At 36.3% G+C, this 25,316-nt stretch overlaps 1 protein-coding gene across 1 annotated transcript in view; it reads left to right on the top strand.

Annotated features, from left to right (window-relative positions):
- BMPR1A (bone morphogenetic protein receptor type 1A) overlaps positions 1 to 25,316 on the top strand; it is a 128,624-nt gene that overhangs the window by 46,471 nt on the left and 56,837 nt on the right. Inside the window, exon 2 of the mRNA XM_032491632.1 lies at positions 17,807 to 17,921. The gene's annotated coding sequence lies outside the window, so the exon portion shown is untranslated. The remainder of the gene's footprint in view (positions 1 to 17,806; positions 17,922 to 25,316) is intronic.

Below are 25,316 nucleotides of genomic sequence, written 5' to 3' on the forward strand. Positions count from 1 at the left end.
TTTTTAACTTGACAGAATTGTTTTGATTATGTTTTAAGATTTGGCTGATTGCCTTCTGAGATCTCCTGGTTGTACTACTGTCCCTTACTTTTATGTGAGTCTTCTCTTTCTGTTGTTTCTGTTGTACTTTTCCTGTTCAATTTTGTGTTCAATCTCAGCATTTTTTTTCTCATTACGAGACTCTGTCCTAGAAGGGAGACCTGATTGGTCATTTTCCAAGTTCAGAGAGTCTTGACTACTGCATCAACTTCAAACCTTATACAGTGTAAGCTCTTTGCTGTCATCTGCACTGGGATTGATCAATTCTCCCTCCCTCCCCAATTTTACTTGTATTTTCAAACAAGCCTACCATTCTTTCCAGTGAGTACTTCTTTGCTGTTTGGCTTGTAGAGATACATGTTAATAAGCAAAAGAGTTTTCATTCCTGTCAAGGTCCCAGGATTGCAGGTATCAGTTTTATCTAACATAGGGATAAGAATTCAGGCTAAAAACAGATTTTGAAGTCTGTATAGGAAACAGTTATATCCTGGAATCTAGGGCTTAGATCATCTTCTGTCTCACGCTTGTCCACACAGCCAAGTGCCCTCCTGTGGTAATGACTTCTTAGTGCTTGTTCACATCCAGTTCTCCTTTCAATCCAGGCACATGGGAACATCTGATTCGTTTGTTTCCTTGAGGTTAGGTGGCATCATGTGACTGATTCTGGCCAGGGAACTTTGAGTGGAAGTGTGTGTTACTTCTGGGTTGACATAGTGAAAAGTCCATGAAGAGTCTGTGGTCTTTTTCTTTATCTGGGAAGTACCTAGTCATGTGTTTCATTTGATACAGGAACAAGGTGGTCAGCCTGGGTCCTTGGATGACTATGAAACAGATTCTGCCCGCTATGTTGGACATTTTACATGAGACGGAAGTAGACTTTTGTTGTGTTGAGCCATTTTTGTTTCTACAGCATAACTTAGGCTGTGCTGTTCTGATATGGTAGCCACTAGGCACATGTAGCTACTGAGCATTTAACATGTGGCTAGTCCTAATTGAGATGTGCTTTAAGTATAAAGTATTTACCAGATTTGGGTGTTTAAGTATGAAAAAAAGAAAATATATTCTTAATAATTTTTTTATTTATTATGTTGAAATGACATTTTGGATCCAGTGGGTTAAATAAAATCTATTAAAATTAATTTCAGCTTTTTCCCTTTACTTTTTTTCATGAGGGCACTAAGAAAGTTTTAAATTACACATGTGGTCACATTTATGGCATTGTATTTATCTTGGACAGTGCTGGACCCTACCCAGACAAATTCAGTAATCCTGGCAGAAGTTGGATGTTTGATTGTCTAGAGAAGCTAAACCAGTGAAACCCCAGATTTGGAGAGAAATTAGAAGAGGAATACTCTGTAAATGAGGGTTAAGCAAAGGTCTACTTGCTGATCAGGAGATGTGCCTTTACTTTCTGTCCCTTATTACTTTTCCCACTTGTTTGCAGAGCACTGGTGACCAGAGATGTACACTCCATCTAGGAGCCTGGAGGACTCTTCTAATTTATTGAATGATTCCAGGGAATAGAGCAACAATCTGACATTTGAGGTTCTCTGTATCTGCACAGGCAGGTGATTGCCCAGTTACCCTATTGTGAAGACTGCTAGTTTATAAGCCCCTCCACAGCATTGTCCATTCACGGTTCCTGTGCTTCACTCTTACATGAACAGCACCCAAGGATCACCAGATATTTACTGGAAATTTCTAATAGAAAAGCAACTCTTTAGGGGAAAGAGAATAATAATAGTACCAGTGAGTTGTTTGCATATTCAGATAATGCAGATAATGGTAATAAAAATTAAAGGAAAAGGTTAGCACATACTCTTTGTTATGAGGCTCATCTCTAATACTCCCCTCCCTCCTTCCCCTCAATATTTTAGGAAGTGTGCTTGAAGCATGAATAGTTCTTTGATTAATAATTTAAGGGAGCAGGTGAGAAGATCTTATTACTTTTAGCTAGTTCCGTTTTCTTTTGTTTTAAAATTTGCAAGTTGATGGAAGGAAACGTGTGCCTATAATAAGGGCAATAGTATAAGCAAAATGATACAGTATTCAAAATTCCTCTTAAAATAGGCGTTATTATGGAAAAGTGTAGATAAATGTAGAAGTTATTTTTTCCCTTTGTTGAGCAGTGGTTTATTTACGCTGGAGTCATACTTGAGTGCAGGAGTGTGTTCTTGTGATCTAACATATCTGGATTTGAATCCTGTCTCTACCACCTACTAAATGTGGCTCCAAAGAAATATATTGCTTAACCTCATTAAGACACAGGCTTAGAGAACTAGATTATCATTTCCAAGAAGTCAGGGCTATTTTGGTTCTTTTTGTTCGTTCTCTTCCGTACATTGTACGGAAAGGAAGCGTCCCTACCTCATAGATTTCCTTTTATTCCATACTCATGTGTAAAATGAAGAGCTTGATTGCTACTTTTTTTTTTTTTTTTTTTGAAGCTGCTTTAGAAAGGCCTGTGTGCCTATTAAAGATAACATGTTTCATAACAATTTACCTGTCTTGGGAAAATTTTTCAATTATACAAGGTTTCAGATTTTTGCAATTTGGTTTTTCCTACAAAATGACCTTCTTATTATCAAATTAGAAGTTTATGCTTGAACTCTGGTGCTCCCTTTGATAATGCCTGTCATCTCCTAAAGGTGATGGCACTTTGTAACATCAACTTCGTAGACTGTTACAGTGATTGTTATCCTAGAGGTTACTAGTAGAGTAATTGGCTTAGATGTACCATAGATTCTCCTGTTTTTGAGTGGTAGTTTAATGTGCATTAACCATGAAGAAGAGTTTTCTACCTTCCTCCAGTACTTTCTTTTATGGCCATGTGATAGTTAGCTAAATGGTTTCTGCTAGTTCTGGCAAATTGGTAAATCCATTTGCTTTCCAGCATTTTTCCCCACTACTCCATACCTCTCTCCCTGTGCCTAATCCCCACCCTTTCAGTTATTGAAGATGACTTCATTCTATTTCTTAGAGAAATTTGCAGGTACCAAATATAAGTTCGTAAATTTCTTCTCACCTTAAAGATCCCTTTTTGTGAGCCTTTCTGTTCCTGTTTTACAAGAAGTTTCCCTTTTTCTAAGGCTACGCATCTTTGTCTTTTGAGACCTCCTGCCCCTTGTCTATCTTAACAACCATCCTTAACAGACTATTTCCAGTTAGATTACAAAGCTGATCAAATTTCCTTGAAATTAAAAACAAACCAGCAAAATTTTCCATTGTTATTACCTCGAGGCTATATACCATTCTTCTTTTCATCTCTGAACTTCTCGAAATGGTAATCTATACCAGAATAGCTTCTGACACTTTTTTTTTTACATACTTCTTACTTGTCGTAGCCATTTTGCCTCTGCCATTAACTTGAATTCACCAGCAACCCATTTAGCAAAATTTAACAGCTTCTTCCTTGTTTTTTTATTACTTGTGTTTTCTGCAGTATTTGAAATTGTCACTCTTTTTACTTTTTTTTTTTAAGAACCCCACTTTAAAAAATCTACCTTGCAATACAAAATGTGGAAAATACAGAAAAATGTAAAGAAGATGATTATCCATTGTAATACCATCTCTTAGAGATACTGACTGTTAAATCTGGGGCTGTATCTGTTCCATCTTTTTTTTTTTTTTTAGTTCATCAAACAAAAGAAGGCTCATATTGTACCTGTTGTTTTGATACCTGATTTTTTTTCTGTTTTAATACACTGTGATTGTGTTTCCAAGTACTTACTCTTCTGCAGTACCGTATAGTAGTCACACAAATCGACAGTGTTGAAACTGCACAGGTTGAAATCCTGGCTCCAAATACTCACTAGCTGTGTGGCCTTGAGCAACTTGCTACTTTGGGTTTCTTTCATTTTCCTCATGTATAAGATGGAGATAGCATTCGTATCTAATTCCTAGGGTCGCTATAAGTAATAAATGAGATAATACATAAAAAATAATTCTTGGCACTTTATGAACTTAGCTATGATGACACTAGTATGTGAATTTGCTATAGTTTATTTAGGTTATTTCTGTTTTATTCCTTTTGCTATCATTAAGAATGTCATAGGACCATTTATATAGCTAAACGCATGATTTTAGGGATAGTTTTTATTAGTGAAATAAAGAAAATCTCTTACTAAAATTGCTGGGCTAGTGGGTATATAATGCATATTGTTAAATCGCCCTTTAGAGAAGTAGTACTCATTTACACCCCATGGTTGTATAAGAGACCTGTAGTTTTCATTACATTTTTCAAAACCTTCATGTTATTGCCTACATTTTGTACTGCTCCCCTTGCTTAAAGTGAGTACCTGTGTGATGAATGTGTGTTTTCCCACTCTTGTCAAAATGTTTGACTTGTTTAGAAGGGGGTCACAGTTACGTCATGGTTACCTACAGATATTTCTTGAACAACATTTCTTTATTTAGGTCTAGTTTAAGTATAGGTGTATATATTTAATTTTTTCTTATTGATTATAAATTTTCCTGTTCTGAAAATAATTCTGAAAATAATTTTTCTATCCTAAATAAAGTAAAACCTCTCTTAATCTCTAATTTGTGTGTGGATACAACCCTAATTACCATCTAGCCTAATTTTATTATTTTTTGGTAAGAATATTTTAAAACAGCTTTATTGAGATATAATTCATCCATTTAAAGGGTACACTTCAGTCTGCATAATCACAGACATGTGCAACCATCACCATAGTCAATTTTAGAACATTTTCATCACTTCAAAATGAAACCATCACTTAAAAATTGTGAATCACTATATTGTACACCTGTAACTTATATAATACTGTATAGCAATTATACTTCAATAAAAAATAAAAAAATGAAACCTTCATACCCTTCAGCTATCACCCCTCTATAGTTTTACTTTAAAATAGTATTTTATATTTATCTGGTTGTTACATCATACCCAGTTGGTCCAGGATTTGGAAAAAGAAGGTGTAGTTTAGGATTAAAGTGTGATCTCTGGAGTCTGACCTGGGTTAAATCGTAGCTTTACCATATATATTTAGCTGTGTAACTTTGGGCAGGTTACTCAACCACTTGTTTTCTCATCTGTAATATGGAATTAGAAGAGGTACCTGCCTCAAAAGTTTATTTTAAAGATTAAACAAGATAATAAATGTACAGAATTTAGTACAGTAACTGGCACATAGTAGATGTTCAGTAAGTACAGAGAATGGTATCTTTGTTACTATACTTTTGTCCTTAAATCAACTAACAACTGTTTGATGCTATTAGGTATTGTTAAGTACTGAGTGGTGTTCTTATCAGTGATTCAGAATGTTTCTGTACCTAGGGACATTTTCATACATTTTATATTATTAGCCCTCATATAAAACTCTAATTTCTCTCTGAGAATAGAATTGATTTCCTATTGATAGAAAACAATAATAGAAGCTTATACTTAGAAAGTACTCATATTTGCCTGGCACTGTTCTAAGTGATATGCCTACGTGAACTCCTTTGGTCCTCACCCTTCAGATACATGCAGTTATTTTCCCTATTTTACAGATTGGGTACTGAGCAGGTTAAACAACTTGGTCAAAGTATTATAACAGGTAAGTGGTAGAGCCAGGATTGTAGCCTCGGTACTCAGTCTGTCTACAGAGCCGATACACTTAGCTCTGTGTTCTTCTCTTTATCCTCTCCTTAAAAGAATGGTAGGTAGACTTCAGACATCTTGGCATCTTGGCTGTTGGGGGTTCTGTATTAAAGAAGGACTGTGAAATCTTTGGTGCCTGATTTGTAAGGAGAACTAAAATGACTGTCGTTGCCTGCTGTGGACATGGGCTTCGGGGTAGCTGTGTATTTATCATCTGGTTCAGACCATGCGTTGATTATCATGCTCTACCACTCTAGAATGTGGGCCCCAGGTGGGACAGTGGCCAGGTACAGTGTACACCCCTGGCCCCCTACACCCTGGCCTTCCTGTTCAGACTCCCATCGGAGCTCATACTCCTCTCTTTCCTTGTATACTATCAAACCCTGCCTGTTTTCAGAAGGGCCAATTTAAATTCAGCCCACAGGGATCTCTCCACCTGTGAATTAAGTCTTTTTTAATCTCAGTTAATCATTATATATGGTGACATTGACAGTATTTGTATAGTCATCTGGTGCTATTGTTTAAGCTTTATATATAATGGCTTGACTCCTCAAGTTGATTAAATGTTGCTTGTTGGCAGGAGACTGTCTTAAATGTTTTAAAATTTAATATAGTGCCCTCAGAAGTGTTATCAAGTAATCTTTATTTTTCTTTTTCAGTCTTACTTGCCTATTGATAATAGAGCTCTTCTCTGAAATTCAAACGTATGTAGCCCACAAGCTTAGTCCCTAAAGTACAGGTATTTTTTGCAAGAAGGTGGGTAGTCCATAGTCAAGCTCTTGAATTATGTGCATTTTACTGGGATAGTTGCTTCTAATTGTCTGTCTGAAACTCTTCAAAACCTGTTGTTGCTTCTTTTTGAAATCTTACTTGATTTCCTCGGTGGTTGCTCATCCTGCTTACAAGCTCCTCCCTTAGGCATGTGACTCACTGATTTAAAAGATAGTGCTGTTCAGTAATTAACTTCCTGCCTCTCAACACATAGAGATGAGAACTTAAATGCAGGCTTCCCAGCTTAAACTTCTTCCCTATGTGTTTACCAGCCTACGAACATGTAGCAACACTGTCCCACACCTGGCCTTTGGACGAAATATCTGCAGTCCATTTCCCACTCCTGTCTGAAGTGATTAGTTTGCATATTCCTGTACAAGTAATACATTTTATATGGGTGCTTTTAATTGAAAATTTTATTTTCTGCAATTTCTAAAATGTCCTTTATTTAGTTTCACTGGTGTACATGTTTGGATGAATGACAATTGGATATTTAATGAAGGTAGTTTTAAGTTTTTAATAAATAATAATCAAGCCAGACATTGTAGAACAGGTTAATGGGATCAGATTCTGGTGCGTACTTCCTTAGGTGATAGGATGGTTATCCGCTTTCATGGTGTGTAATTAGTTTTTCAGGAAACTACCTATGTTTTGAAGGAATTCATTCTATCCTTACTGTCCTGCCTTAGCAGTCCTGAGAAATACGGGTATGCATCATTCAAAAACAGATCTGTTCTGAGCGGGGGAGGGTAGAGCTCAGTGGTAGAGCACGTGCCTAGCAAACCCAAGGTTTGGGTTCAGTCCCCAGTACCTCCATTAAAAGTAAGTAAATAAATGAAAACCCAATTACCCCCCCAAAAATAACAAAAAAAAAAAAAACCCAATAAATAGAAAATAAATCTGTTCTGAGAAAGAAATTTTAGGACAGTCCTCTGTTTGCTAAATAGGTTGTTTAATGTATTGGTATTGCTGTATGTATTTCAGCAGTATCAAATAAAGTCTTTGTGAATTATAGTAGAGTTGACTTACTAAACAGTTTTTTTAAAAGCCCATATGCCCTTAAATTGATTATGACACCCTGTTTCTGAAGCACAGGTAGTCTTTGACCTGTTTAAAGCTAAATTTTTCATCCTGTTGAACAACTTACAATTTATAATTTATTGGAAAAAAGTTTTAAAATTTGCTGATGAAGGAAAGACTTCTGGGATTCCTTGTAGATCTGTTTTTGAATGATAATACCATTTTATTTTAATAATCTCTGTCATACTGACTTTGTTTACTAAAACCTATGTGTAAAATTATAACCAATTAAGTACATATTTTCCCCCAGTATTTTTTACTTTAAAAACTTTTAAATTGATATGAAATTTAAACAGATGGTAAATACCCATTTCAGCTTTATTCACCATTCACTTGCTAACATTTTGCCTCACCTGCTCTCTCTGCTTTTAAACACAAACACACCTTTTTTCTTGAGCCATTTGAAAGTAAGCTGCCGTCAGCCACCGTTTTCCACCACCACCTCATCCTCACCCTTGTGGTCTTTTATTGTCATCTGTTTTTTTAAAAAATAGGATACCCAACATTTGCTATTTGTATTTTTGTATTTCATAACTAAAGTTAAAATTTTTTTGAAATGCAAGAAATTTTTTTGAAATGAATACTATATAGATAGTGTTGGATATTTTCCATAGCATAATATCAGGAGGTAAAGTAATTTTTTTCTCTATTCTTTTTTTCATTTTATAATAGCTTAGTATTTGTTTGGATTTATTGCTTCTAAAGACTTGTGATGCCATGTCCTTAAATTTCAAAATATAATTTTGTAGTGCTTTGGTCTTAATTTTTTTTAATTAAGATAGATTCCAAAAATACAGGAAGTGGTATAATAGACATCTGTGTACCTAACACCCAGACTTTAAAAATACTAACATTTAACCATACTTACTTCAGATTAAGATAAAATTTTTATTCTAAACTCTATCCTGTATAAAGGGTACATATAGTAGATGTACATTTTAAAGAGTTTTGATAATAAGTGAATATATCTGTCCCAACCTCCTATCTCAAGAAATGTAATGGCATCTTGGAACCTTTCCAGGCCTCAGGATTCCCTCCACAGAAGAAACCGTCATCCTAAATTTGGTGTTATTCTGTCACTTTTCCTTAAGTTTTCCGACTTTAGTATTTTTCCTTTAGTATACATTTTTCTAGTGTTTCCAGTTTTGAGTTTTATGTGAATGGAATCGTATATACGTGTGTAAAAAACTGTTCTTGTAAACAGTTGTACGTTAAGCCAGATAAGGAATTCAAAAGGAACAGGTTTGTGAGAAGATGGAAAAACAAAATAATGAGTTCTGTTTCATGTTATTTTGAGTTTAGCATCTTGTTAGAAATGTCGAGTATGCATTTGAGATGTGTTTACAGTTTTAACTGGTTCCACCCATCTTTTGTTTTTTCTTGAGTTGACTCACTCAGGTGTCTCATCTTCCCCTTTTCTTTGAAGTGGTCTTTTTAAAATTGTTATAATTTCACAGCATAAAAATTACTTGGTCATAAAGAAGACGTGTTTAGTTTTTCTACCCTCGGTCTCAGGCTGTCGCATGCAGTCTTTTTATTTTTATAGTCTTTGAAACAGAGCTACATTAAGCTAGGTTTCTGGTTCCCAGGGATGATGTAAATGAAAAGTGGCATATTAGCCAACATGCATTCCAGGTAGCTGTTAGCAAGAGGAAGAAAACTTAACAAGAAAGAAAAAATAGGAATGCAAGCTAAAACAAATAAGCAAACAATCAAGTAAATAAATAAACACAGCATTCTTTGGGGACCATTTAGAACTGGAGCCAGCAGCACTAGGTATTAATAGTGATGATTTCACTATATTGTAACTCTGTAATTGGTGTTTATAGTGTTAATTCTAAATAAATCTTTATACTTCATTTGAGAAGGTGCAACAATGCACATTTTAGAAGAATTGATGAGCCCTTAGCAATCTAGAATCAATTCCTGATGATTCCTAATAGTAGAAATTTTATTGTTTATATGTAATCAGTCTATTCAAAGGAACTTGCTTCATGGTGTGTTTACCTATCAGCTAATAAAGCAAATGATCTATTGATAATTTCTCAAAATTCTACAGGAAAAAACCGGGTGATATATAATTCTCTACCGACTGAATTGGATTTGCTTGGAAAGGGAGAGATGTATCCAGTAATTTAAAGGTCTTCTATTGTGAATATTATGTTAATAAAGTATAGAGAAAATTAGGTTTTCATGCTTCATTATCAGAAGAATAAATTAAAAAAGAACATAGAAGGAGATGATTATTTGGAGGTTGGCTCTGCTGCAAGTGGTTGCATCAATCTTGCTACATTTGCTAGCCCTAAAACAAATCAGCACTCACCTAGGGGTAACCACTGCTTCCCGGAGCCAGAGGATCAGGGATGTTGAGGGGGCTGAAGATCCAGACTTTGGTCTAGGAATTGCTGGTTTCTTTAGACCTCTATTATAGGGACTCTTCACTCCCACAGGGTACCAGAAACCACTGCAGAATTGAAGTTTCTTAGCTGATTCGAGAGAAATAATGTACCTTGAATAGGCTTGAGCAATTATTTTGCTATTCAACACCTGATGTAAAGCAGAAATGAAAACATTTTCAGGAAATAGGGTTTTTTAAATATTAAATTTTGAAATAATTGTAGATTCATAGGAAATTGCAAAAATTGTAAGATGAGGTCCTTGTACCCTTCACCCTCCCTCAGTAGTTACTTCATACTACATGTAGTACAGTATCATTCAGAGACTGATACTGGGGCGTTTTGTATGTATAGGTCAAAGATCTTCCTTAAGCTATCTACACACTTGCCCCCTGCGGCAGTCATTAATCTCTTTTCCATCTGTATGATTTTTTCATTTTGAGAGTGTTTTATAAATGGAATCATAGTGTGTGACCTTTTTTCACTTGGCCTAACCCTTTGAGTCCATCCAAGTTGTATGAATCAATAGTTTATTTTTTTATTGCTGAGTAGGATCCTTTGGTATGAATGTGCCATAGTTTGTTTAACCATTCACCTTTTGAAGGATATTCTTTTTTTTTCCCCAGCTTTCGGCTGTTAAAAATGAGATTGCTGTGAACATTCATGTTCATTTCTTTGGGACAGGTATGTGCCCAGGAGTGCAGTTGGTTACACATAAGTTTTTTTTAAAAAACTTACAAGCCATTTTTCAAAGTGGCTGTGCCATTTTCCATCTCAGCAGCAGTGTGTGGAAGAGTCCTTTTCTTCGCATTCCTGTCAGCACTTGCTCTTTTGTCACTGTGTTTTGTTTCAGCTGTTCCAGCAGGTGTGTAGTCATATCTCAGCATAGTCTTAATTTGCATTTCCCTCATGACTAGTGCTGTTCACCATGCCTTTTCGTATGCTTATCTGCTATCCAGATACCTCCTTCAGTGAAATATCTCTTCATATTCTCTGCCCGTTTTCTAAGTGAAGTTTTTAAAAGGTTGAGTTTTGAGATTTCTTTACATATTCTAGATGAGTCCTTTGTCATATATACAGATTGCAAATATATCTCCCCAGTCTGTGCCTTGTGTCTTCATGTTCTTAACAGGATCTTTTGCAGGGCAAACATTTTTAATTTTGATGAAGTCCAGTTTGTCCATTTGTTTTCTTTTATGGATCATCGTTTTGATGTTTTTCTCCAGCCCCACCCTCTACCCTCAATCCCAGACATCCATTAATTTATCTTCTGTCTCTTTGGAATTGGATATTTCATATAAATGGAATCATATAATACGTTGCCTTTTGTGTCTGGCTTCTTTCACTTAGAGTAATATTTTCAAGGTTTATCCATGTTGTTATCTGAATTGGTTCTTTTTATGGCTTCATTTATTTCTATGACTGAATAATATTCCATTGGCTGGATATGCCAGCTTTTATTTCTCTGTTCATCAGTTGATACCCATTTAGGTTGTTTCTACTTTTTTGTCTACACTTAGAATAGTTGGTGTGTAACCTGTCAGGCCCTCACCTTCCTCACACTTATTGTACACATGTGGGTATAGTTTCCTTTTAACAATGGAGAAGTGACTTGTTTTTTTAAACCTAAGAATATTTGGGATATCTTTCTACGTCAGTACAAGTAGATAAGATGTCTCCCTCTCTCTCTCTCTCTCTCTCTCTCTCTCTCTCTCTCTCTCTCTCTCTCTCTCTCTCTCTCTCTCTCTCTTTAATGACTGTGTAGTGTTCATTGTGGCTGTTTAATTGGTCCTACGCTGGAAAACATTTAGTTGACATTGGGTGACTTCCTATTGTTCTTTCTTATATAACATTGACAGTAATCATCCTTACACAAGGGTCTGTGGTGCAGAGCTCATTTTACCTACTTTTGGGTTTTTCTCTTCCCTGTGTCACTCTTCATCAGTCACTTACTCAAAAACATGTTAGCCACTATATATAAAAATAGACTAAAATTTTTTTTGTATAGCACAGGGAACTATGTTCAATACCTTGTAATAACCTTTAATGGAAAAATTTTAAAAATAAATATATGTATGTATATGCATGACTGGGACATTGTGCTGTACACCAGAGATTGACACGTTGCAGTTGGCTGTATTTCAGTTAAAAAAATATGTAGATTACCTCCTATGTGCTAATCACTGGATTGTGCTTAAAACGCAGGGGACACAAGCATTAGTAAAATGCTGTTTCTGTACTCAGGAGTTACTGTAATAAAGAAGATAAATCTACAAACAGATAACTGAAATTTAGTGTGAAAACACTATAATGTGTTATTACCAGACTCCTGTGGAACAAGCAGCTTACATAGGGAGTGGGGAAGATTCAACAAAAGAGGAGTTATTTGAGATGGATCTTTGTGAGGACAAATGGAAGTTCACTTGGCAAAAGATAAAGATAAGAACATTTTGATTTTTGAGTTAGAAAAGCAAGTTTGAAGAGAGGTAGAAGCATTAAATAACCTGGCATGTTTATGAGCAGCAAATAGTTTAATATGGCCAACAAGAAGCTTTTTGTCAGGATTGTAGCAGAAGATAAAGTAGGTTAAATAGTTGATAGCAGATTATAGCAGCCTATGAATATCTTCTTAAAGAATTTGGACTTCATTTTGTGCATAACTGGAAATTGCTAAAAAATTTTAAAGCACACTTACATTTTTATCATTTTTAGTAAATTTTCAGAGTTGTGCTATGAATATTTCAGAACGCTTTCATCACCGCCCCAAATTTTCCACTTCCACCACTTGCCCTAAGCAACCACTGCTTTGCTTTCTCTATCTCTAAATTTGCCTTTTTTGAGTGTTTCATATGCATCGAATCATACAATATGTAGTATTTTGCATCTGGCGTCTTTTATTTAGCATGTTTTTGAGGTGCATTCATGTTGTAATATGTATCAGTATTTTGTTCCTGTTTATTACCTGGTAATATTTCCATTGTTTGATTATGCCCCGTTTTGTTTATCCATTCACCACCTGATGGACATTTGGATTGTTTCCAGTTCTTGGCCATTAAGAACAATGTTGCTGAGAACATTTGGTATATAAGTCTTTGTATAGACACATATTTTCATTTCTCTTCTGTAGAGGAAATTTTGCATCTTATGGTAAGTTTGTTTTCATATTTAACTGTTTAAGAAATTGCCAACTGTTCTCCAAAGTGGCGACATTGATTTTACAGCATTGTGTGGGAGTTTCACACAATGTCTTTACCAGTGTCCATGTCTTTACCAACACTTGGTGTTGACTGTCTTTTTGGTGATGGCCATTCTAGTGGCAATGTAGTGGTATCTCAGTGTAACTTTAATTTGTACTTCCTAATGGCTTGTGATGTTTATAAGTCTTTTCATGAAGCACAGTTGTGTTTTAGAAACATGACTACAGTGAAAGAGTTAAGAATGGAGGTGAGTTCCATGAAAGATGAGAGATTGCACTAGATGAGTATAGAGATGAGGGAGATAGATATATCAGTTAGAGCAGGCAGCATTTAATAACTGCCTAAATATAATAAGTGAAGCAGAGGGAGGTGGGACTAGTGATCCAAAGATCTTCGCCTTTGACATTTAGGTAGATGGTGCTGCCATTAGCCAGAAAAGTGAATATGGGTGATAAACAATTTTTGTGCTGATAGATGATGGCTATTATATTTTGTTCTCTTGATGTGTCACTGGAATAAATATTTAATATAGCTGTTTAATAGTTTGGAAATATATATCTAGTTTAAAAGGATCTAGATGGAGATATAAATTTAGGAGAGTTACTGTTGTATAGGTAAGAGTTGAATTCATTGAAATAGTGTATCTATTCCTAAATGGCTTAATCCACTGGGTTACTTTTGGTAACTGAAAATTGCATAAACAATAGAAGGATTTAATATACTTATAATAAAAAGATCCAAGTTAATAAAATGATTCTAGGGCTATTTCACTTAAGCATAACATCACCAAGGACCCAGATTTTTTCCATCTTTTAATGTCATTCTTTTTCTGTTGGGTTGTCCGCTTAGGCTGTGCCCTTCTTCATGGTCCTAAGATGGCTGCCATAGTTCTGCTTGACAATTCAAACTCAAAAGTTTCTGTGTAGGGGGGGTTGTTTTTTGTTGTTGTTGTTTTTGTTTTCATCAGCCCAGGAAAACTTTTACCAGAAACTCTCTCTCTTGTCTTATTGGCCAGAATTGCATCAGATTAATGCTTATTGCTAAACCACTCACTGGCAGGGGGAATGGAAATTGCCACAGTTGGCTTAGAGCTTTCTAACTCTGGTGTTAAGCATCCTTCTGTCGTCTCTTTTGGAAGAAGCTTTTTCCGCTTCCCTTTTGGGTCTCTGCTGTAGATCAGATAGGTAAAGCTTCCTAGGCAACTGAGTTTCATATCATCTGAGTTGTTGTTATTCAGTACTTCAGATCAGCCAGTATTTGTTAAAATCCTACTCTGTGTCATCAACTGTGCTAGATCCTAGGATAGAGCAATGAATAAGAAACTTAGTTTGTTATGGAAATACGCTAAAGCCGAAGAATGCTATGATAAAATTGTACAAACTGTACACTAAAATTCTTTTGTATTTTGAATTTAATGACACTGTTTATCTTTTTGGTTTTGTGAAAAAAGGTATCTTGAGTTTCAAAATTAAGCTTGTATTCAATTTATAAATGAACTTTTGGAACATTTAGAATATAACCTGTTTATAAGTTGACCGTCCCTTTCTGTATTAAGTGGTTTACATGCTTTATTATAGAAATGTGTGATGAACTAACCTGAATGGTGTTCATTTGAGTTATACTTACAGCTAAAACTGCACTGTGTTTTTCTGAAGCATAAATGTTTCAGTTTTTAGTTAATGTGCTGAAGGTTTTAATAGTAATAGCTTATTTTAAGACACCAACTGAAATGTTTTATAAAATATTACTTTGCCATTTGCAATTTTTTAAATGGTTATATAATTGCAGCTCTGATGTTTACAGCAGTATTTGTACAGTATATGTGGGGTGCTTTTTGTGAGTGCTAGGAGAGGAGAATGAAGATGAAGAGGGATTTGGAGCGGTGGAGGGAGAAGTGTACAATCAATATTGCTGATTTTGAGAATACTAAGAAATCCACTACTTTTTGACATCTGATGCAAATTCAAAAGCAACCTTAAATTTTGTCTTAGACTGAGTATATTTATAAAAAGCATATTTATGCTATTCTTTCCTGAGAATCTTACTAATATATAGGAGTTAATGGATACCGTTCTTACACCTGAAAGTTAACTATAATATCCACAATTGATACTTGTCACTGATGGGTTCTGTATGGTTAGTGATCTTAAAATACCCTAGTGTTTTAAGATTTAACCACTTCAATAATTTTGAAAACCAAGAGGGATGTGTACATTTTGAGGGCAGAAAAAAAACAAGATATTTTGTAAAGGCAATATGGGATTAAAATGAATATTTCATATGTTTGCAAATCCTCATTAACTTTGAGTAAATTCTAGTGTTAGCTCAGTTGTCTAGCTCTGAATTTCAAAGTACTAGAATATATCCAGGAAGACTTGATTTTCATTTATCTTGAGTCATTAAGAAGCTCTAATATGTTTTTAAAAGAATTATCTTTTCCTTAATATGTTTTCTAGAACTAAGAAGCTTGAAAATTTCAAGTGCAAAATCTTTAGTGAACGTATTATAACTTGTAATTGTTTAGTGTTCGGTTTTGACTGGATCCCTTGTCATTGTTACATGTAGTTCATAGTGTTGAAAATCTTTGGCAAATTACCTTGTAAGTTAAGTGATTAAAGTTGTTGCAGGCATTTTTGCCTGTGTAAATCCTATTTCTGCGCCTGTACATGTGTATAGATCCCTGCATAAAGACCTGCAGTCGCAAAGGTTAGAGAAAGCTTTACTTGATTTGTACAATTTCTAGTGTGTAAAAAGTGATTTGCAGACCTGTACTGTGAAGCAGTCCTATCCTTTGCTTGTCTTTTATTTTCCTCTTACTAATGAAGTCAGAGGTTTCCATTACCAGGTCTTAAATTGAGTCTTTAGAAAAGGTTTTCTGAAGTTTATGGTTTGTCATGTATTTGTACATGTGAGAGTGTTGAGGGAAGATAGATGATTCAGAGTCTTGGGCTTTGAAGATGGTATAATTTGAATTTTCTTTTGATTATGTATTTTTATTTTTTATTAACTAGATTTAGCCTAAAGCTTGTATCTTTTTTTTTTTCCTGCACCAAGGAAGCAGTGTTGTAATAAATAGTGCTATAATGAACAATGATTGGTAAGTGGTTTATATGTTGATTTTATTTATTATTTGATCCACTGGAAATATCTGGTTAGAATTTGAATCAGGCCATATATTTTTAAACATAGTCACTTTGATGGACTATTTAAAACATATTATGAGAATAGGTTTATCTGAGCTTTGTTTAATGTAGTGATTGCCTCCTTTCTTCTATGTACCCGTAGGGAAGAATGGAGTTATTGGCAAAGAATGGCTTTGGAGGAAAATCTTGATGCTCTTTCCAAAGTGGAAACATAATGCATTTATTTTTTGATTAGTATAAGGTAAAAATTTTTCAGACTGTGATGTCTCAGAGTGGGGAAAGAACACAAACAAAACCCTGAACACCAGATCTCCATTACTGCCCTCCCTCATTTCTCTGAGTGGTGGTCTAAGAATTTTATAGTCATATGAGTACCCTGAAAAATGTCAGGGATCTGGTGAAGTTGTAGGTGACTAGTGCATTGAGAAGAGTGTTGTTAAAGGCTCCTAAATGCAGACAAAGCATTACTAATTGCTTCAGGGTCAGTCTGTCTTTAGTTGGACCATGAAAGATTTAGCATGGTCCTATGGCAGCCTGTCTGCTGAGTGGAGACTCTTGTCTTTAAGAAAGGCTATCTGATATGCCAGACCGTTTCAGGTTGCCCCAGTTTACATGAATTTAGTCATTATTGCCAAGACTGCTAAACCTCAGTGTAACACAAATCATACTTCTAAATGGACTTGAAGACAAAGGCATTTTTGACCTTGCAGTGGGACATGAGTAATGTTCATACAGCTTAAAATTTTGCCTTTTAAACTGTGAACAGAATACTTTGCTATTTGAAGTTTCAGTTAAAAGATACATTGAATGTAATTTTTTAAATTTTTTTTAAAAAATATTTATTAATTTTAATGGAGATACTGGGGATTGAACCTAGGACCTTGTGCATGCTAAGCATGCACTCTACCACTGAGCTACACCCTCCTCCCCTGTAATTATTTTTTTGATCTCTAAGTAAACAGCGCACCTGTCTTTAAATAAATTAAAATTTTAATGGTTTCCATCTTTTAGATTTATACAATTGTCTCTTATTAAGGCAGTAGAGTACTAATGGCAGTAGTAATATAGTTGAAACCTATCTCATGGACTTAGACCAAGCAGTGCAATTAATTCTTGACCCTCACAATTCGTAGTACTCTAGGTAGAAGTTCGGCTGAAATTAAAACTGCTATTGAGCCTTTGTGATAAAATGTGAAATACTAGCTTGGTGGTCAAATACATTGTTGCCCAAGTGGAGACCTGAGTCCTGTAGAGCTGTGTTAGTGCTTCCTCTAGCTGTTCCTGGTTTTCAATCTGAGATACAATTTTTTTTCCCAGAAGCTTAGGCTAATATAATTTTTTCCACAGAACTAGTAGTTTGTAAAGTTGAAAATACTCAGAATGTGAAGCTTCTTTGGGCAGAGGTTGGGAAAATGGGGAAGTGGTAAGTCTGAAGTACTGTAGAACTTTTCATTGACTTAACATTGAAAAGGTACAGTCTTACACATGATGCACTTTTAGTATTCCTTCTACATCTGTTATTCTGACAAATAAAAGTTCTTTTATTCTTAAATATGTACCTTTTTTCCTCAACAGATTTATGAAAATATGCATCAGTTTAATACTGTCTTGGAATTCATGAGATGGAAGCATAGGTCAAAGCTGTTTGGAGAAAATTGGAAGTACAGTTTTATTTAGCCTCATCTCTGAGGTAAGAAAAAGACTTTTAAGAAAATAATTGGAATAATATGAAAATTTTTATTTCTCAACAATTGAAAATGTTTTTTCTGTGTTACCACTGCAACTTTAATTTCTTCATCTTTAATCACCCTCTGTATGAGTTCGTAAGTTGTTCTAACATATTTTCCTCTCCTTACGAATGTTGAAACTCTTCAGGAGTAAAAAACATTTATTTATTACTAATTTATCTTCACTGTAATTGCAGAAGATAAGCATTAAATGATGTATGTAATTATTTTTCCCTCTAATGATGACAAAACAGAGGTTAGAATGGAAGATTGTGTTAAAAATAACGTTTACATTATTCTGAAACTTTCATGTTAGAATTTCAGATAAAATTGTTATATTAGAATAATAGATATTTGGAGATAGAATTTATTGAAAGAAGTGGGAGAAGAAGCCATTCTGAGACAGTATGTACAGAGAAGTCAAGTTGATTATTTTCAAATCCATTTAGAGTTATCCATTTAGATTATCATTTAGATTATCAGGTAAAAGATTTAATCCTTCAGGGATCTATATTTTTTAAAAAAATAAATGGAACATGTACTTTTATGAAGCAGTCTGTACTTTTTCCTCTTTAAATAGTAGGTTTTGCTTATTGCTTCTGCTTCCTTATAGCATTCATTCATCGTCCTTGTCTCCCTGCCAGAGTGCTGTTGTTTGCTCTTTTGAGAAACATTCAGACTTTCCAACTGTGTTGTGTTAGGTGTCGTACTCGTTGATCACTGTAGAAGTTGCTGTTTTTCCCTTCTTGAAATGCTGTTGGCTTCTATGACCCTATGCTGTTCTGGTTCTAATTCTTTAATTACTCCTTCAATTTTTTTTTCTTTCTTCTCCTATTCTTTTTTTTCCAATTGAAAATAAATTGGATAATTGTCCTCCTATTCATAAATACTGACCTTTTCTAAGGTTTTATCTTTGAAATTCTTCTGTTTTTTTCTTTATGTTTTTCCTAATTACTTGATTTCAGCAATTACCTCTAAAAAATGATCTCGCTCAACCTCATATCTCAGTTGTGATACTTTTCTAAGCTTTGACGCATATTTTCAACTCCTTGCCTCACACTCAAGTGTTCCCACTTCTGTTACTGGGCCTCTTTTCACCCGCACTCAAAGTCTCAGTTTCTAATCTGATTCCTCATCTTTCCCTTCCTACTCTTAGTCGGAGATCAGGTCCTATCATTCTTACCTCTGTAATGTATCAGGAATGTTTTCATCTTCTCCTTTCTAATCCCCTCATCACCATCCAAGTTTAGGTCCTTATATTACATTTCACCTGCAGTATTGCAAGGCTCTCCTGACTTTGTGCCTCTCCTCTCTCTCTTTTCCCTCTACATGTTGCTACCAGCTTAAATTTTCTAAAAGATAATTCTGCATCTACTATTGGTAACTCTTTGTTAGCCTATGAAAGTAAGGACAGATTCAAACTCCTCTAATAGTAAAGTCTCTCAACAGTGTAGCTTTAAGTGAGTGACACCTTTGCCTGTATCCATCCATTTCTTCTTCCCTTTAAATACTTACTAAACACCTACCCTATCCCAGGCACTGTTAGGCACTGAGAACATATAACATTGAGTTGAAACGAGTTCTTTGCTTTACTCTCAAAGAATAATCTGTTCAGAAGTGAATATACGAAGTTAATTTGAGTGCGGTTTGAAAAGTGCTATGTGAGATTGGAAAGGTGTATTGGTATCATGTAGAAAGGCTCCGCCAACATTGTTAGAGGAGAGAATTGTCAGGAAGGCTTCACATAGGAAATGATATTTGAGTAGAGTCTTAAAGGATGAGTAGAAGATTGCTGAGTGTAATTTGGGAAGCAAGAGAATTTCATGCACAGAGCCCAGTGTAAGCAGGGGAAGCTTCAAATGTAGAGAATGTACAAAAGACAGAAGCAATCATTTTGTATGATTTGAATTCAGGATATGAGAGAGGGTTTGAGGGACAAGGCTGGAAGAGAGCTTGTTTGTGATCAATGCTATGGTGAGTTTTGACTTTATTTTGTGAGTGGTTGGCAGTCACTGAAAAATTTTAACAGAGGTATTTTGGATCTTAATTATGTTTTATTACAATTAATTTGGCAGTGATATGAATGACAGTTTGGAAGGCGGAGATAACCAAAAGCAGAGAGACAGTTAGGATACTCTTAATTGTTTCAGGCAACAAATAATGAGGCTCTTGGTTATGGTAGAGATCAGCTTACTTGACATTGTGAAAATCTTTAAGCACTGATCATTTGGCAAATGTTCAGTTTTCTTCTTCTGTACCCCTACGTGTACGGCACTCTTCAGCTGATGATTTGAAGTTGTCCTGTGTTTCTCTCCCCTCTATTCATGATATATTTTTTTCTCGTGTATTTTTCCCTCTTTTTCTGTCTTGTGGAAGGCCTATCAGCTTTGAAAAACCCATCTCAAGTGCCAGTTCATCCCTGAGGTCCTTTCTGATCTATATTCCTTTGATTTTAAGAATAAGTTCCTTCTTAGTTTAAGGCCCCAGAACACTTACTTTTGTTCTCCAGGATATTACTTTTTTTGGTCCCTGTTAAACTATGTAACAGCGAGTCACAAAGGAGGAGTCAGAATATAAAGAACATGGTCCCCAATCTCTGTTTATATTTGTATCAGTAAGGTATGTACATAAGTAATATGAATAGTGATAACCAGCTTTGCCAGGAAAAGTGATAAATGCCAAAGGAATAAATTACTGCTCCTAGTCAGAGTTCTATAGCTCTGAGAAGTACAGATAGAACATAGGAGGGTTACTTGAGCTAGGCTTTGAAAGACAAGTAGAGTTTGGATAGGTAAAAAGAGTTAAAAGATATTTATGGAAAAGCTGATTGATAGAAAATGAATATATAGGAGTGCAGTAGAGGTAGAGAGGATAGAAAGTATGACATATTTTAGGGAAATTACTCTAGCAGTGATGTGTGAACAAGCAGAAATGGAGTGAGGAGTCAGGGAGCTTGCAAGGCTGGAGGAGTAGTTAGGCATAATAAGGTAATTAGAATTCAATCAGGGTGGTGATAGTGGAAATAGAGAAGAAAGACTAACTGGAGTAGGTATTGTGAAGCAAGAATGGACACTGATTTGTGACTAGATGTTGAAAAGAGATGATGATGCCCACGGTTTTTATCTGGGTAGCAGGGATAATGTTGGACATCGCTAATAGCAAACATAAGTAATCCTTTAAATCCAGTTGAATCTAAGTTTTCTAAGTTTAAAGAAACATGAAAATTGATGTTCTACTGTATTGTTGATCTCTTCATTTATTTACACACAACAGACATTTCTGTATTTTTTTCAAGCCCTTAGCATACTGAAAGGGGAAGAAAAGCAAAGTACTGCCTCTTTTAGAAAAGTTGTTTTTAGAAAAATAAATATTATTCTCATATTTATCTCTTTTGTTACAGTTTTAAATGCTATGTAAGATTTAGTAAAATTTAAGAATGTTTAAAGTATTTCCACAGGTATAGTTCTGACACTTTTACTGAAAGATGGTACCTTCTTTAATAGAATTATTGCTAAATGAACAGGGACCTGTGAAGGCATTAAGTAGAATTTGATGGTTCCACATTAATAAATAAGCATTAATATGATAGTGTCCTTAGAGAAATACCTTAAAGCAAGGAAGTATTACCTCATGATACAAAGCTAACTAGTTTTGATGCTTTTATTAAAATTCTTTTAAACTCTTATTTAATGGCTGATTTGGGACTTTGCAATATTTAGAATTGTGACACTGTGTATTGAAAATATAGTCACTATTTGTTTTGTAATTATACGTTGTGTAAAACTGGAAAACATGATACAATTGCAGAAGGAAAGCATCACGTTAAGAAAAGGCTCTATGATTGAGCTTTTTTTTTAATGGAGGTACTGGGGATTGAACCCAAGACCTCGTGCACGCTAAGCATGCGCTCTGCCACTGAGCTATACTTACCCACCTTGAACTATTTTCAGGTTGTTTCCTCTCTTGAGCAGAAATCTGGTTAAGCTCTCAACTTAATTCATACTTGTGCTATCATATGTATGTATGTGTGTATACATATGTATGTATATAATTTTTTTTTAAAAGATCTCTTCTATTATTTTGTTATTCTTAGAATAGTCACGGTAGTGTTTCCCAAAGTGTGGCATATGTACTGCCGGTAGTTTTCAGAATGATTTTAGGTGGCACAGAGATGAGTTTTTAAATTTTTTTCCTATTTATGTATTTATTTTGATAACCTCCTATTCATGTCAAGTAATAGCTAACGTAGTGAGCTACTTTCACCTTTATTTTCTGTCTGTTTTGAACTGTGGTTCAGAAACTTGAGCAAATCATGCCTTCAATTTATGGCAGTAAAATTACTAACTTTGTTCTTCATAAGACCCCTGAATTGATTTATTTTATTTTGTCTTTATTCTTGATCTCCACTCTCATTTTCCTCTCTTCCTGCCAAAGGAAACCACTCTAATTTGTTTGCTGTATGTCTTTGAATGAATGCATCCTTCCAAAACATACAGTGGTGGTGTTTGGTGTGTATGTGTTTAATTGACCTAGTTAGGTTTTGCTACAGATATTCTGCCCTTTTTTCCCCACTATTTTCTTCAACACCAGAAAGGTCTCTCTCCATGTTGCTGTGTATATGTGTGTTCATTGTTTCCCACTTATGTGTAGTATCCAGAGTGTACTGTACCACATTCTTCTACTTAGAGGCAACACACTCTTGTTAAAGGCGGAGACAGTGGAGGCATGTTGCTTCAGTTTGAGTCCTAACTGCACCACTTCATCGTTTGAGTTTCTTGGAAAGTAGAGCCTGGGAAAGGGACTTACGGCATGGGTAGTTTATTTGGGAGGTGGTCCAAAGAAGGAGAAGTGAGAGAATGTGAAAAGTGAGACAGAGAAGAGAGTAAAGTTACATAAAGTGTGTTAATGACCTAGTTATCACTATGGGCAGCTGGGGTTCGATTTCCTTGGGGACCCTCTGAATGCACCTCAGCATTGTCCCACCAGAGGACAGGAGCTTGGGACACCATCCACTGACTTTCATCTACTGTTAATTGAGGGTTGCTTCTAGAGCTGTGACTCCAGCACTTGTGTGGTTTTGTCTCCATACTGCTGAGCAGTCTTCTGCAGGTTTGGAGGAGACCCTGAGGAGCACAGCAGAGCAGTGTCTTGGCTCACACGTGGTGTCAGGTGCTGTTGGACAGTGCACAGATCTGTCCGCTGTAGCTCTAATGAGGACAGGCAGGCGGAGGGGATGCGTTGCAGAGCACCACAAGTGTCTGCCACCCCTGTTATTACTCAGATTACCTCGTGTTTTGTCAAGTCCACTCTGTCACTGACCCTTCATAGTGGTGGCTGGTTGTAAACACTAAAAGAAATCTCTAAAACAGGACGGTGAGGGGAGCAAGGTGTAGTCCCTTCCACTGCAGCTGGTCCTGAGGCTGTAATTGATTCTGTAATCTGTGGGATAGTGCTGCTGTCTGTGGGGTATACTGTGGGCGGGGAAAGCAAACCCATATCTGGAGAAGTGTCAGCTCTGCACCCACGTGTGTCAGTTAGCATTCCAGAGTGGCAGTAATTAGGTCACCTTCATAAGAAGGATGCTGTTGGGCCTGTGTAAAGCCTTCCTTTCCGTCTGTAGGCTCCTCCATTTACAGCCCTGTTGGTTAAGCATTGAGGTGGCCAAAAGCAGAGGCTGACTGATGTCCACCGACAGGTCGTTCCGTCTGTAGTTAGGATGTAGTTAAATGCACCGCCTTTGCCGGTGCTTTGTGGTGGGCATAAAAGCTTGGCACTTTGTCCTGACTCCTGTACAACCATCATCCTCTTCTCCAGATTCCTTCTCTTACTTTCTAGTTTTGCTCCTTCTGTTCCCCTAACCAATCAGCCATACCATTTGTCACTCCCAGGAAGTCCATGTTTTTTCTCCTTTTGCCAACTTTTCTCTTCATCAAACCCACCAAGAGAAGTTCTGCCTCCTCATTGTCTTTCAGGGCCATCCAGATAGGCTGGTAGAGCAGTAGTTGTCCATTTTTGATTTGTGTCTGTTAACCAGGTCCCAGGTTTTTCTTTTTGTCATTGGTCACCAGAAACCTACCATAAAGTCAGTGGTTTGAGCAGAAGTAAAGATACCAATATGTCAGAGGTAAATGACATGAAGTTCTGGGCTGCCTCCTGTAGTTCACTAGTGCCCTCTGGGCCCGCCCAGGTCCTGTTACATCATACAGTGGATTGCTGCTGCGCCTAACCTTGTGACTTGGTGGATCCCGATGGGAGCTCTGGTCACTAAACCCTGATGCTTCGTGCTTGGGAACTCTGCTAGGGCCCAGTGTCACGCCAAGAGCTACGCTTTTCATACAGTGTTGTAGAAGACATGGCCTTGCTTCAGAAAATCCAGAGGACTGCTACAGCTCTCCTGTTGGAACTTGCCGGAGAATCGACGTGGTGTCTGTTTAGCACAGATCTCTCTGATTCCTTTAGTCTGAGCATCAGGGCTGCGTGCACTGGAGGTCATCTGCTGAGCACCTCCTCTAGGTCCTAATGAAAAACAGGCAGCCTTCTGAGTCACCTAGTCTCTTCTCTAACATTTTAAAATTTGTAAAAATGTACCAGTCATCTTTCATTGGGCATTAATTCTCAATGAGGATGTGAAAGGATTCAGCAAAGATTGAGTTCCTCAAATAGGAGCGCAGGGCAAAGATGGTCATGGTAAGGGCTGCAGAGTGCACCCTTCACACGGGGCCCTCATCAGTGGTTCTTGAAAAGCTGTTCATGTTTGAGCTCTTTGTAAGAAAAGCAGTAGTTGAAAAGCATGTCAGCTGCCAGCACTGTAGAAACCCTCTTTACATTGACATACTTGTTGTCATACTGGTTGTAACCTCTTTGAAGTGCTCTAACATTACCTTTGGGGTGAAATCCTGCATCGTTATCCAGTTTGGCAGCTCCTCTACTTTGATGTCCATGAGTTTCTCCTTCATTGGTATGACTGACACCATCTAGGTTTCACTGTCGCCCGATCTCTTCTATTAGTTCTGCTTCACTAGTGGCCACCTATTCTGATTTTCAGCTTAGCCTTCCCTCAGTTGCTGAATTTCCTTTAAATGAATTGTACTTTTCATGCCCATTCCTAGGGGCTTTGGATTCCCTAAGCACTCATTTAGTTCTGACGGTATGCATTTGTTGTTCACTGGCAAACTGATAGTTGTGTAAGGCAGAGTTGTTTCTATCCTGTGGACTTGTGACAAAGGAACCAACAAATTTTTACCTATTTCTTGAAGCTCTGGGAGGAGTCCAGTGCTTCCAGGCACTCCCAATTGCAAGGTCCTTTAGCAGTGGAGCAAGTAAGAGTTGCTTCTTGAGCTGCTTAGATCTGTTAGATC

This window comes from Camelus ferus, chromosome 11 (genome assembly GCF_009834535.1).
Source record: "Camelus ferus isolate YT-003-E chromosome 11, BCGSAC_Cfer_1.0, whole genome shotgun sequence".
In the NCBI taxonomy this organism is placed as follows: Eukaryota; Metazoa; Chordata; class Mammalia; order Artiodactyla; family Camelidae; genus Camelus; species Camelus ferus.